This window comes from Lathyrus oleraceus, chromosome 5, assembly GCF_024323335.1.
Source record: "Lathyrus oleraceus cultivar Zhongwan6 chromosome 5, CAAS_Psat_ZW6_1.0, whole genome shotgun sequence".
Lineage (NCBI taxonomy): Eukaryota > Viridiplantae > Streptophyta > Magnoliopsida > Fabales > Fabaceae > Lathyrus > Lathyrus oleraceus.
In genome coordinates this window covers 465,348,966-465,364,576 of record NC_066583.1, presented here as the reverse complement: position 1 = coordinate 465,364,576, position 15,611 = coordinate 465,348,966, and the positions used below count along the sequence as shown (strand labels likewise).

Below are 15,611 nucleotides of genomic sequence, written 5' to 3'. Positions count from 1 at the left end.
AACAGATAATCTGGAAACACGAAGCATCTCAGGCCCGGATCATAGAACTGGAGAAGAGTATGAAGGGCGCTCCTATCGCTGTCAGTGAGTCTGAAAACCATCTTCAGGATACTACCGTATGCCTCTCTGAACATCCCCACATGGTCGGGCATAATCAATGCTATCATCTCCTTCAGTACACCAATCTCTGGGTTGAAGAAGCTCTAGACAACATCAGGCTTCAAACCAGTCCTCATGTCTGAGCAAAAAGTCTCTCAACCAGGATCTCGATCAAAAATGTCCCTGCATATGGGTAAACATGTGTTAGATGCAGGTAAATGCAATGTGTAATGATGCTGATGAATGAATGCAATGCATTGCCATCCTCCAAGTCATCTGGTCATCTGTTGCACTGAGTCACAGCCCTGATCTCTGAACTAATCACAACCATCTGAGGTACTGAGCAAAACACAAGTCCAACTCAAGGGTTCCGAAATAAACGGAACTGAACGATACACCATCATCATCATCAAACCATCTCTGAGCAGATAACCATGGCAACCTCTGAATCGGCCCGGGGAATCCTGAGATAAACGGATCCCCACTGATAAATAACTCGGACAGCACTCCGGCGTCTCGGCAATAAATGGCCATATATCCGACTTATAAATAGGACTCTGATCAACGGAACCAAAAGTCACCATCAAAGTCACCATCTGAACATGCATCTGTAAGAATCACCCTCCCCTCACAGGTAAATTCTAATCAGGTCATCCTAAGGCGGATAATAGTCTCGACAATCGGGCAAAGATACTCAATGGGTTTGCCCTTTCGGGTGTGCCATTGTAGCTCCCTTAAGATCGTCTAAACCAAAGATCCGGGAATGATCGGCCACCAGAGTCAATAGTTCAGATGAAGTCATTCAACCAAAGTGGATACTCCACGGAGGAAGAATTCCCTCAAAAGAACCTCGTCCGGCTTGTGGTACATCACATTGCCAAGCACATGTTAACCTAACATGAAAGAGGCAACATGAGACCACACTAATCCTAGGTGTATACTCGGGCCTGGGTTTTAGCCCCACTCAGAACACCCACCCCAAAATAGAGGAACCACCTGCACAGAGGACGGCAACATGATAGTATGATGCATGCAAATATTTATGCAAATATATACACAGTCAGAATAATAAATGCAATAAATAAAGCAACCCAAGCAACCTAAACTATCCTAAAACGCTAGGAGAGACTCGCTTAGGGAAGATGGACCAGCACAGGTCAACATCCGTATTCCCCAGCAGAGTCGCCAGCTGTCGCATCCGCGAAAAAACAACCGGCGGCCTAAAACAAAAACAGACAGAGCCGCCACCGTGCATTATTTATCCCAAAAGAGGGAAAGGAAACGCACAGAGTAAACCTGGAAAAAGCATGGTCTCGCGACCAAAGAGAAAGGGATCGGGAGTCGGTTATGCGAAGGGAAGGTATTAGCACCCCTACGCATCCGTCGTACTCGACGGGATCCACGCTCTAAGAAAGAAAAGGTTGCTAAAACACCACACACACACACACCGAAAACAACACAGGTGGGGGAAAAGAGGAACGGGCTCGCTAGGATATCGCATCCTATGCCTACGTATCTCGTCTGGAACGAGAATCAGAGCTGTCGTAGTTCGGCTCACGTACGCCAAACAAAACAAAACACAAACAGGCAAACATGGAACCCGAACGCCAATCGCTGGACTTACATCAGCTTCCGAACTAAACAAACCCACACTAGAAACCAGATGCCACTTGATGGACTTATACCGGACTCCAAGCACACAACAAGAGGATACGGAATGCCAATCGCTGGGCTTACATCCATCTCCTAACACACACAAGAACAAACAAGCAACAAGTTGCTAAGGAGTCGGGAACTCGAGCCTAGCAACTGTCAAGCAAACACACACAAAAAGAAAAAAGGGTGCCCGGAGAGACCTCGCACGGTCTCCTGCCTACGTACCTCATCTGGTATGAGGATCAGGGCGACGTAGTTCCCCTGAACGGGAAAGAAATTCCAACCAGATACAAAGGGAGACACACTACTAGGGAGCTGGACTCGAGCCTAGGTGTTATCATGCATCATTGCCCTATGTTATGGTTTCTATCCTATCTTGCACAGGCAAGCTAATCCTATCCAGGCAAAAGCAAGCATGCAAGCATAAACAAAACAAAGCAAACATTTCAAATAGCACACACTATATCCAGTCAAGTGAGGCTCAAACAAAGGGTTAGACTGCCAAGGCAAGTCATCTGTACAAGGGTGGTGTTAGCTCTTAACCCTGACATTGAGAGTCAGGGTGAAGCAGATGAAACGTGAGTGAAGATTAGACTCCACTGCTCTTATCCCTGGCCAGGGAGAGCTTCAGACAAAGGAGCGTGGGTTCAGAAAGTGGGAACCCTTCTACGCTCATGACTCTGACTCAACTGTACAACTGTACAAGATCTTGGGTTAATGCCCCAATGCATCAACACAGTGGTGTGAGCAGAGGGACGACTCAACAGAATAGCGGGAGATAGATTGCATATCTCTTTTATCCGCCAATTGCCTTAATCAAGGTCTTTACCTGCTTGGGGACAAAAATAAACAAGCACAAGCATTGCCTCTTAAGGAGGACTTCAGACAGGTGCCTGGCCAAGTAACAGGCCAGGTCTTCCAGATTACATGGAGTTAGTAAGCACTACCTCAATTGGTTAACCAACCAAGCAACAGCAAGCAAGTTCAAAAAGAACTAGAGCAACTAAAGTACCTGAAATCAATCTAGCACAATTAGTATTTAGCTCAAACAGTCAAACAGCAAAGTTAACAGTTAACATGTACAGTCTAACAACAAGTCAATGCACAAAGGTGCAAGCCATGAGGCACAAAACCAAGTTTCAAAACCTACAAAACAAAGTCAAGGTTATTCACAAACAAGTCACAAGTCAAGTCAAATTGAGTGCACATCCTCAAGCATAGGCCATTTGTGCTATTAACCTGAAACACAACTCAAAAGTGAGAGCACAAAACCACTAGTCCAAGACTAGGGCCAAAAGGAGATCAAAAAGTTAAAACAGAACATGAAACTTATCCAAAATCAAGATTAAACAATCAAGAATCCAATCCAAGTGGTTCCACATTCATATCATTCATCATTATCATTTCATGAACAAAAAGGCACAAGACATGCAATTTGCAACCTCAAAGGACCAAACAGAATGACTTGACTCAAATCCATACCAAAACATTTCAATAAATCCCCAAAACATTCATGATCACACATCATCCATAACATGTCAAGCATACCAAATTTCAGCTCATTTGGATCAAGGGAAGTAGGCCAATGAAATTCATAAAGTCCAGACAAGTTCAAGCAAGCTCATACAATGCATCAAAACAAACATCAACTTCCATTAAGCATAAAACAGAAATGAAATATGATAAATGAATGGGATCAAAACCATGATGTGCCTCAATGTGTCTACAATCACTCCACAAAATTTCATAATCATCCAATTAATAACCAGAATTTCACAAATCAAATGCCAACATGTGTCACAAAAAGTCAACAAATGACCAAACAGGAGCTAAAATCCCAATCAAATAGGAAATGCCATCAATAAATCCAGAAAAATTCACATGTCTTCTCAACATCCGTATGCTCAAACATGCAGAAATTTAGCTCATTCCAATGTCCAAAAGCACATCAAATAAAATCATGAAGTTCACCAAGCATGGTGTGACACAAATTGTCACACCTCTAATCAAAAAATCATATCTCATCATCCAGGGATCCAAAAATTGCAAACTACATACCAAAATCACCAGAAAAGAGTCAAGAACATGCTTGTAAAATTTCATGAATTTCTATGGAAGCATCATCATTTTATGAGTGAAATGGCATGGTATACACAAATTGGACACATTCAACCAAACCCTAGGCAATTTATTTTTCCACACGTGCAAAAAAATATTAAAATTCATCATAAAAAACTACACATCACAAGGAGAATAATGCAAAAAGTCTCATCAAATTTGGACTATTTTTGAAGAACTTATGAATTTTTGAAGTTATGTGATCAAAATGAAATGAAAAAAATGAAAAAGAAAATGAAATAATGAAATAATATTGGATAATGGCAAACTCGTAAATCTGAGAAGCTAAGCCAAAACGCAGCCGTTTAACTAAATGCAATGGCGCTATGCTATTGGTCAGTGGTGGCGGTAAACAGAATTCAAACATAGGCCAAGCGAAAACAAGATCAAACGCGTTCTTGAAGGTGTTCTTGCTCAAGAACATCAAACAATTTCCAGAAAATTCGCCATGAACATTTTTCAACCAAAATGAGCAAACGATATATCAATGGAACCGTCTAAACATGTACATCATGGATATGGCAAACATTTGACCTAACTCCTATCATGCTAAGCAAATCGAGCAAAAACAGTTTGCACATCCAAACCTAAACCTCAGATTTCTCTCTCGATACTCAACCAAATTCAAAACCACAAGTTGCATTGTATTCTATGTTGAGAGATCTATACAAACCACATCACAATTCAAGCAATTAAAGAATTCGAAAACTAACCTCTTGATGATGGCAGATGAGAATTCGTGCTCTTCAATGTCCAAAACACCAAAACAGAAGCAGTTCAATGATGTGGAAGTTGAGAGGAATGAGTAGTTTAGCTCAGTTGTGCACCAGATCGAAGGAAATTCAAAACTCCATGGATGAGCAAGGTTATGACAGCTGCAATTCTTCACTCTTTTGCCACGATTCTTTTGAAACAGTTCTTCACAAGCATTGGTAGATGATGGATCCAACAAGAACTAGTGCAAAAGATGATGAACCTTGATGAAAATGATGAAAAAGTTTGAAGAAGCTTGAAGAAGATAGAGAGGTTTTTGGAGGGAAAATTGGTTAGATCTTGAAGAATGAAATGTCATTCTGATTTTCTGTTACAATTAACACTTTATACCAATGCTTAATTCATTTGTTAATCCAAATTAGCAAAATCAAGTGAAATTAGCAAAATGCATTTTCAAGTGAAATGGCCAATATGTCCTTTTGCAAATTAGGCAATGTAATAGTGTAATTGCAGCTCAAGCAAGTCTAAAATGATGTTTGTGATGTGTTAGAATGAGTTTTGTGTGGAAAAACCATGTATTTTGGAAATTCACCATTTCACACCAAAAATGCCAATTAGTCCACTTGAAAAATGACATTTTGCCATGATGATTTTTGATGAAATGTGATGATGCATCATGAAAGTACATGTAAAATGTGGTTTGCTCAAAGAAAGATCACCCAATTTGGCCATTCCATGTGAAAGTTATGCCACTTTGAATTTAGGCATTTTTGGAAAATGATTGGACCATATCTTGCCAACCACACATGAGAAATTCATGTTCTTGGACTTTTTGGAAAGGTGAGAGCAAGATCTACAACTTTCATGTTGGACAAAATTTCATTTGAAGCATTTTTGTACATATAATTTTGAGATGAAAAACTTTCCATTTTGGGCAGTTGAAATTACAGGTCACCTGCTATTTTTGGAAACTTTCCATCTGACTTTATTTTCTTCATTCTTGAGGTTTGAAATGTCAAATGAAACTTGTTTAGACATGAATGAAGTGTCTCTAACTCTCTCCCACCTCCAAATCCACAAAATCAGGCACAGTTGACCACAGTTGACTTTTTCAATTGATAGATGAATTTGGCCAGGCACTGATCAAGTTGAGCCTCAAACTCCTGATGAAATGGCTCCAAAATGATACCCTAGCTTCCATAAACTCAATATAATCACAAGATGATCCCCATATCCATTATAGACCCCATCTCCTTGCCAAGCCCTGAATGGCCCAATGCAACTGATTAGGGTTGACCAGTGGTCAAAACCCTAATCCCAAGGTATCTGATCAATCTCTTGAATCTTCTGGATGATAACAAGACCATGATGATGATGATTTATCATTTCAACCAAGATGAAGATCAATCTCCTTGGGGAATCATGAAACCCTATTTTGAATCACACACCCTCAGATGGCTAATGATCAAGTCCATTCAATGAAAACCCTCAGGCTTGAATCTCAACCTCCTTATCTTCTGATCAAGACTTGGAGGATGACTGGCACAATGTAACCACATGATATGCAATATGCTAATGACTAATGACCTAAAAATGATATGCAATATGTTATGCTAGTCCCAAGAGAGGAGGGCAAATTTTGAGGTGTTACACTCATGTATTCCACCTTGGGTCTCCTTTTTCTCTATTGATGCTCGTTCAGTTCCCCATTGATAATGGTTTTGGGCCATATCCTCAATTAGGTCACAAGCTTCTGGATAAGGTTTGATCATCAGCGCGCCGCCTGCGGCAGTGTCGATGCTCATCTTGGTGTTATAATGGAGTCCATTGTAGAAGGTATGAACGATCAGCCATTGTTCTAGGCCATGGTGTGGGCAGACTCTTAATAGCTCTTTATATCTCTCCCATGCTTCGAAAAGCGATTCTCCTTGGTTTTGAGTAAATCTAGTTATTTGGCTTCGAAGAACAACAGTCTTGCTAGGGGGGGAATATCTAGCAAGGAATACTCTCCTAAGGTCTTCCCAGGTAGTTATTGAATTAGCTGGAAGTGAATCTAGCAATGAACATGCTCTATCCCTGAGGGAGAAAGGAAATAATCTTAAATGGATCGCATCGGGTGAAGCGCCATTAGATTTAAAGGTGTCGGCTAGTTGGATAAAAACTTTTAAATGTTGATTCGGGTTCTTGGTAGCGAGACCCGTGTATTGGTTTTGTTGCACTAATTGCAACCAAGACGGTTTTAGTTCAAAATTGTTAGCAGGTATAAGGGGGTTTACTATACTCAAACTAGGTTCCTCATTAGAGGGTTGGGCGAATTCCTTAAGAGGTCTCCTATCGTGATTCTCGGCAATAGCTTTCTTAATTCGTATGAGTAAGAGGCGTGTACGAGTATAACATTCGGGTTCCGCTAAAGGATCTACTAAATTTCTGGTACTACGGGTTCTTTGCATTTACCGGATAATAATGCCTTAGTCTATACGGTGTAACAACAAGGTACGAAATTTGACGAAGTTGGTCCACGGCAACGGCGCCAAAACTTGATTATGTTGATTCGCAAGTGCACGAATAATGTCAAAGTAATATAAAAGAATATCGATCCTGTAAGACCCCAATTTTGTCCCTAAGATCCCTCATGGCATCGTATCATATCATTCATTTGCCTCAAGGATCTTTGTGCACCTTTGCTTCCCTCCTAGTGGGTGGGTTATCTTGTGAGTGTGGCTCTTGATCACCAAGCATGGCTTTCATTTGTATATCATTGCTTTTCATTTTTTTACTAACCAAAAGTACAAAAATATTGTCATCTAACCATGTTACTTGCAGATGAAGCAAGCTAGGTCAAAACAGTCAAATCATTCATTGAGCAATGGATGGTGGTCATTCTTGAAGAATTTGGGCACCATGATCATTCATTAGAAGTTCATATAAGTTGTGATATCATTTGGAACCAAGATCTCAAGTGGAAGAGGATTGGAATTCATCAGAACATGGTTCAGTCAACCAAGAACCTAGCAAAGTCAACTGTGGTCAACTGTGCATTTAATCAGGGATTTGATGGTAGGAATTGGTTTGAGAGGTCTCAGTCATGTCCATATAAGTCTCATATAACATGTCAAACATCATCATTGAAGAATTTGAGGTCAGATGAAAAGTTTTCAAAAATAGTAAGTGGACCCGTAATTGGAATTTGCCAAAAATGGAAAGTTCTTCTCCTCAAAATTACTTCATCATACAAGCTTCAAATGAATTTTTGTCCAACATGGAAGTTGAAGATCTTGTTCTCCCATTTCCAAAAAGTCCAAGAACACTCATTTCTCATGTGTGGTTGGCAAGTTATGATCGAATCATTCTCAAGAATTTTTGAACTTCAAAGTGAGATAACTTCCAAACCATTTGGCCAAATTGAGTGAGGTTTTTTGCTACAAGTCACATTTGATATGCTCTATCCAAATCCTTCATCACATTTCACCAAAAATCATCCAATCAAAATGGCCTTTTTCAAGTGCATTGAATTAAAAAGAGAGGGGTGAAAATTGACTTTCAAATTAAGCCTTGCCTACACTTTCTACCAATTACAAATGTTCAAAAACCACATTTGGAGATTGTTCAGGCCCATTTTCGCACTGTAGCATGCCATGCACATGCAATTTGAGTGGATTTCATCAATTAACCAAAACACTTCATTAAGCAAAAATGCAATTACCATTCCACTAACCAAGCTTATGCATTGTTAAACAGAGTATATATGACTCATTTCTGATAGAAAAACCCTAGCCACTATTCACCAAACCAGATCTAAAATTCATTTTCTCTCAAACTCTCTCATTTTTTTCATCTTGGTTTTTTCTGAAAATCTCCAAAAGAGCTCGTGCCTTGTTGATTGTTTCATCACCTGCCATCCTTTTGGAAGCATTTGCAAGCATTATTTCATAGCTGTAAAGCCAAGGAACCGCACTGTTGCATTGAAGTTCTTCCATGGCAGATATTGATTGGAGCTGCCTCAAGGGTTGTTGAGCTAAAATTCGTTTTCCATTCACCTCCTGGAGTATCAAAGCACTGCTGTTTCAACTTGTTGCGACCAAAGAACCACTGTTCCATCACTGTTCTTCAAATTAGGTAACAATTCGAACCTAGCCATTGCTAAAATCATGACATGCTTCTTGTAGATCCTTTTGCCATGAATGCATTGAACTTTAAATCGTGGAAAATGGTTAAGTATTAAGAGAGAAATATGGATTCAAAGTTTGGTTGTTAAACTTTATTTTGCTCGATGCTTCCATGTTAGTTCGAATTAGGGTTAACCAATCTTGGATTGTTGATGAGCGTTAGGAGATGAACACATTGGTATATAGATTGTTGATTTTGGTTACAACTTGTTCTTGCTGAAAAATCTGGAAAAATTTTGCTGATGAACGTGATAGAACCCTAGCTGAACCTTGTTTGATCTTCCAAACCCGTTTCTTGCATGATTTTCGTGTTTCCTGGCCATGAAGCGAATGAGTCTGTGCCACGTATTCTAATTGGAACGCAGCGTTCCACTTAATGAACGCTTTAATTACAAAAGTGCCACTGCCGTGTTATTATTTATTTAAATCATTTTCTTTTTTCAATATTTATTTCATTTTGTATGCCAAGCTTCAAAAATTCATAAGTTCTTCAATATTTGTCCAAATAATATGGGATTTTTTGTGAAATGCTCCTCATGATCTCTAGTTTATTATGGTGATTTTTCCAGATTTTTTGCACGTATGGATTTTTTAAATGTGCTAGGGTTTGTTCATGTGTGTCCATTGTGCCTATGTTTTACCATTTTGCTTGTGAAATGATGATACTTAATCCAATGCCTATCAAATTTTTTGTGCTTAAACTAGACATGTTCATGGTGATTTTGGTGTAGAGTTTGTGATTTTATCATTGCTGGTTGATGAGATATGATTTTTTGAATAGAGGTGTGACAATTTGTGTCACACCATTCATGTCCAACTTCATGATTTTAATTACCATGCTTATTGAACTCAAACTGGTCTGGATTTTTGCATAAATATACTTATGGATGTTGAGAATACATGTGAATTTTTCTGGAATTATTGATGGCATTTCCTATTTGATTGGAATTTTCTCCCCTGTTTGGTCATTTGTTGACTTTTTGTGATACATGTTTGTATTTGGTTTGTGAAATCCTCATGCATTATTGGATTGACTTAAAATTTGACATGTGAATTGCAGACATCTTAAAGTTTGTCATGGTTTTAGTACCATTCATTTATCATGTGTTGTCACTGTTTTATGATTAATTGAAGTTGGTGCATGTTTTGATGCTTGGTATGAGTTTGCTTGAACTTGCTTTGACTTTCTGATTTTCATTAACCTACTTCCCTTTATCCAAATGAGCTGAAATTTGGTATGCTTATCATGTTATGGATGATGTTTGAGAATGAATTATTTGAGGATTTATTGAAATGTTTGTGATTTGATTTGAGTTGAATCTTTCTGTTGACTTCTTTGAGGTTCTATATGACATGCCTTGACCTAATTTGTTTGTGAAATGATAATGATGAATGATATGAATGTGAAACCACTTGGGTTTGTTTCTTAATTGTTTGAACTTGATTTTGGATAGATTCCACTTGCTGTTTTGGATTTCTTATCTCTTTTTGACCCTAGGCTTGTCCTAGTGGTCTTGTTGCTCATGTTTGAGTTTGTTTTTTCAGGTTAAGAAGCAAATGCCTTAAGGAGATTTATGCAAGTTGTTTGAGTTTGTTTGATTATCATGAACTAACTTGTTTGTTTTGTAGGATGCTTAGCTCACATGCTTTGAGCTTTGTGCATTGCACATTTGACTGATTGTGTTGATCCTTATCTTATATTGGTTTTGAATTTGAGTTGTATACTGATTTTGTTTGATTGATTTCAGGTACCATTAGTTGCTAATAGTTCTTTGAGAACTTGCATTGCTTTGCTTGATAGCATTTGCATTGAGGTAGAATCTCTTGTCTTCATGTAGTCTGGAAGACCTGGCCTGTTACTTGGCCAGGCAACTGTCTGAAGTCCTCCTTAAGAGGCGATGTTTGTGCTTGTTTACTTTTGTCCCAAGCAGGAAAAGTCCTCATTTGAGGCAATTGGTAGATCAAAGAGATATGTAGCCTATCTCCTACTATTCTGTGAGTCACTCACCTTGCTCACACTACTTGTGTTGATGCATAGTGAGTAAAAACCCAAGATCTATCGAGTCAATAACTTGTGGAGAGAGTTCCATCTTTCTGAACTCCCACACCTTCTGATATTCAATGCTCTCCCTGACCAGGGATAAGAGTGATGAGGCACACCCCTCGTATCCTTTCATCTGCTTCACCTTGGCTCTCAATGTCAAGGTTAAGAGCACCATTAACCCTATTCCAGTTGGCTTCAATGCCTAACCCCTTGTATGAGCCTAATTGCTTGGTTATAGTGTGTGCTGAATGACTTTGATTGATTGATTGCTTAGTTCATATGCACATGTCTGCTTGTATGCTTTATGCATTTATCATCATTAATTGCTCATTAGTGCATGATCATTTCATTTGTCTTTGTGACATATTTTTGTTGTTTGCCCATTGAGGACAATTGTAAGTCCATGTAGATTGGCTTTTGTTCCCATGATATGGAAGGATAGAGTGTAAGACCTCATTGGTCACTCATATCTTCTTTGCTCTTGTTTGTTGTATGTGAGGATGCAATTATAAGTCCCTGTGATGTGGCATTTGTATTCCTAGGACCATACTGTGGAGGTTAGAGTAAGCCCAGATAGATTGGCATCTGACATCCATGATTTGCTTTTGTTTGTTGTATGTGAGGATGCAATTGTAAGTCCGTGTAATTTGGCATTTGTTTTCCTATGATCATATGTTGGAGGTTAGAGTAAGCCCAGATAGATTGGCATCTGACATCCAAATGTTTGCTTTGTTTTGTTGGAGATTGGTATAAGTCCAGATAAATTGGCATCCGGTATCCACTTTTTATTTCTTTGTTGAGGAGATTAGTATAAGTCCATAGAGTGGCCTCTGATATCCAGTTCTGTTTTAGGAGATTGGTATAAGTCCAGTGATTGGCATCCGGTATCCGCTTTTGTTGACTTTCTTCTGTTGCTTTGTTTGTTTTGTTATTACTCATTGCCTATTCCAAAGGACACACTTGAATCATCTTCTATATGATTTCAAGAGGTGAACCTTCTAGGAAGTTTTACACCCCATCTCCATCCATTCATCCCATTTTGTCCTAAACCTTTTCACACATTACTTTCAAAACTTGAGATAAATATTGTGCAAACATATTCATGCTTTTAAATTAAAAACCTGGACCCCAAGTCCTTGACTTTTTTTCAAACTCCATTTCATAATACTTCTTTTGAATCAATCTTAATCATACTTTGACCCTACTTTCATGAATACTCGTAATCAATTAACTTCACCCATTCAATTGTTTTGTGGCTCTGTCCATTCTTGCTAAGTTTTCATACATTAGCCATAGGTTTGATTTATCCTAGTTGGTTGATGTTAATCTCACCTATTTGTCCTTAGTTGATTGAATTGTAAGTCTTCCTTGCTTATTATAGGGTTAACCCCTCACTAGCAAGTTGAAGCTTTTCTCACATGGTGGACTCGTTGTTTGTATTAGGTTGAGTTTTCTCCCGTGGATAACGTAAGACCTTAGGGCTTGTGTTTAAAATTGAATCCACTAACTTTTGGAAATATTTTAGCCGAACTACGGCATTTTGATCCTTACCTTTGATGGAAGGTACGTAGGCAACGGGTTCATCCGTTCAAACACAAAAACAATAACAATTGTATATTCTTTTCTCATCATCCCATTCATGTTTGCACAATAAATATTTCATAACAAATAACAATTTAGTACAACAAGTGTGAAAAGGGCTCCCTAGGAGTACCTAGGACGTTTTGGGTGCCTAACACCTTCCCATTGCGTAATTTACCCCTTACCCAGACTCTCTGATCTTTTTATTAGTTTTCTATGTGTAAAACTTCTTAGGCTTTTGTTCGCTTTTTAGCCAGTCCTTTGGATAAATAAGAGTGCGGTGGCGACTCGATTCTTTGTATGCTTTGCTTTTGATTTAATCAATAAATCATAAAGTGACGAATACACCGCTACAGATCCCACAGAGACCAATCGTCAATCTATCGATTACTATCATTACGGTGTTTATCTAAGGCAGTATAAAAGAGATGTTGGGTTTGCAAAATAACGGTAAATAATAAATGCAGGTAAAGACAGGTTGAATGTAATTCACGTCAGTTAAGTGATGTTTCGATTGCCTAAATAGAAGTACTTATGAGGCAATATTTTCTACTCTTGAAAAGAATCCATTTAACCGGAAATGTCGCTTTTGCGTATCCAGAACCGAGTTTACCCTTAAATTAAGGCCTTTTATTGTCACTTATAGAAGGTGCGCAAAACCGCTAAAGTAGTAAACCTATTTTTAAGAAATGAGACTCATAAACTTAGTCGAAAAGTGATTTTGATTCGGAAAGTTTACCCAAGGAGTTTACTGATTTTAAACCTATCAACGCGTCCGAAAACAGTTTCAAAAATAGTTTTTCCTTAAAGTGATAAAGATTCCTAGTTACTAAGCCAGTGTGTTTTCGCACTCCTCGAATAATTAAAACTAACCAAGTTTGTTTTAGAAAACTCAAGTTAAAAATCAAAACAGCCTTTAAAGTATTTCTACAGATTTCAATATGTGAAACATTACTTTAACCGCGATCCTTACATTCTAACCTTTAAAAGATTTAGCCAGACATAGTAACACAAACGAACACAACGGTGTTAATCATGATGAAAAGTTTATTTTAGAATGTGAGGCGTAAAGAGCGAGTAAAGTGCGTAAAATAAATAAAGTAAAGCGAGTGCGGAAAGTAAATAAAATAAAGCGAGTGCAGAAAGTAAATAAAGTAAAGTGAGTGCGGAAAGTAAATAAGGTAAAGTGAGTGCGAAAAATAAATAAAGTAAAAGCGATGCGGGAAATAAATAAAGTAAAAGCGATGCGGGAAATAAATAAATAAAGCGATGCGAGAAATAAATAAATAAAGCGATAAATAAGAACCTACTCCAAATGGAGGCTTCGATTCTGGTACAAAAATAAACCTCCGACTCCTGAAGCTAAAGACGACAGCAACTCGAAGTGACCCAACTCAATCTCACAAAGGTGCGATAACCCCCCGATGTGACGGATTATCGCTATTATAAATGATAAATATATGCTTAATGTTGTAAAACTAAGTTGGATGCTAGAAAACGAAATGAAATGAGCTATTTATAGAGATTTTCAGCAGTTTGTAAAGTCCATGGTGCCCTCCAACTTCCCCTTAGTGGGACTTAGTGGGAACGTGATTTCCAAAGGTGGCACCCGCCATCCCTTCATGGCGCCCTCCATGTGTGTAAATGGGGTGGATCATGGGAACGTGGTGGTTACCTCCTAGTTGAGGGCTGATGACTCATGGATTCCCCTATAGCGGCCGCCATGTGCAACGCCATGTGTGTTATTTCGTCGAAAAACCCTAATTTTAGGTCTTTTTGCTTCGCTTCTTCCAAAAGTGCCCGGAAGTGCTAAATATCTGAAAACAAGAGAAAAGAGAGCATAATACAAATAAAATGATAATAAAGTCCTAATAAACATGTGAAATCCGAGTCAAAAACACGGTGTAATTCGGTGTGATCAGTAGACTTCCCGTCCACAAAGGAAGATGTGTCTACCCTCGAGATACCATACGACGAAGTCCCTCCTTTGCAAATTCCATATGACTTCTCTCAGTTAACTCTGTCGACAAATCATGTTACTCCAATCATAATAACATTTCCCACCCCATTCCCATATGTAGACACCAAGGCAGTCCCATGGATGTATGACACCTCAGTCTACATTCATGGTCAGAAGATTCAAAAAGAATCGTTAAAGTCTAGTGATCCAATGATCAATATCACCGGCACTGGCGGAATCACGAGAAGTGGAAGGATATTTGCACCGACACCCACTCCAATTGGAACTATCAATCCTTCAACTTCAGACAAAGGCAAACAAATTGATGGCGCTCAGCAAAGACAAGACCCTGCACCTTCCAATGAAGTAGACGAGTTCTTACGCATTATCAAGAAGAGCGATTATCGAGTAGTTGATCAGCTTAACCAGACACCCTCGAAGATCTCAATGTTATCTTTATTAATGTGCTCGGAGGCCCATAGGGATGCTTTGGTAAAATTTCTGAGGACAGCTCACATACCGCAAGAGATATCTGTTTGTCAGTTTGAAGGAGTAATTAACAATATCGCTACTAGCTTAAGCTTGGGTTTTAGTGATGAAGAGATTCCCGTCGAGGGGAGGAATCATAATAAGTCTCTCCATATTTCTATTGAGTGTGTGGACACAGTCCTATCAAGAGTTTTGGTAGACACTGGGTCTTCCCTCAATGTGATTCCTAAGAGCTCCTTTGCTAAACTAACTGTTGAAGGACTCACAATGAAGCCGAGTGAGCTTATAGTAAGAGAATTTGATGGCACTAGAAGGACTTCAATCGGTGAGGTGAATTTGCCTATGAAGATTGTTCCCCATACTTTCCTTATCACTTTCTTCGTAATGGATATCTATCCATCCTACAGTTGTCTGCTTGGGAGGCCTTGGATCCATTCAGCTGGTGCAGTCACTTCAACGCTCCATCAAAAATTGAAATTCTTAGCTGATGATAAACTAGTTGTTGTCGAGGGTGAGGAGGACATTGTGGTAAGTCACCTCACATCTTTCCGATATGTTGAAGGAGAAGGGGAGATGAGGGAAATCCTATTCCAATCATTTGAAGTTATCAATGTTGAAATGGTTTTCCCAGAAAGGGATGAATCAAAAGATGTCGAATCTCCAATGGCATCTCTTAAAGACGCCCTGACAATCATAAAGGATGGACACCCCCAAGGATGGGGAAGACTGCTTGAACTTCCTGCCATCAAGGACCGCACCGGTTTAGGATACAACTCTCAGAATT

At 39.0% G+C, this 15,611-nt stretch overlaps 1 non-coding gene across 1 annotated transcript; it reads left to right on the top strand.

Annotated features, from left to right (window-relative positions):
- Window positions 1-6,447: 6,447 nt before the first annotated feature.
- On the top strand, window positions 6,448-6,554 carry LOC127088393 (small nucleolar RNA R71). Its single transcript, XR_007790231.1, has one exon. It is a non-coding gene; the product is annotated as a small nucleolar RNA R71 (small nucleolar RNA).
- Window positions 6,555-15,611: the final 9,057 nt, after the last annotated feature.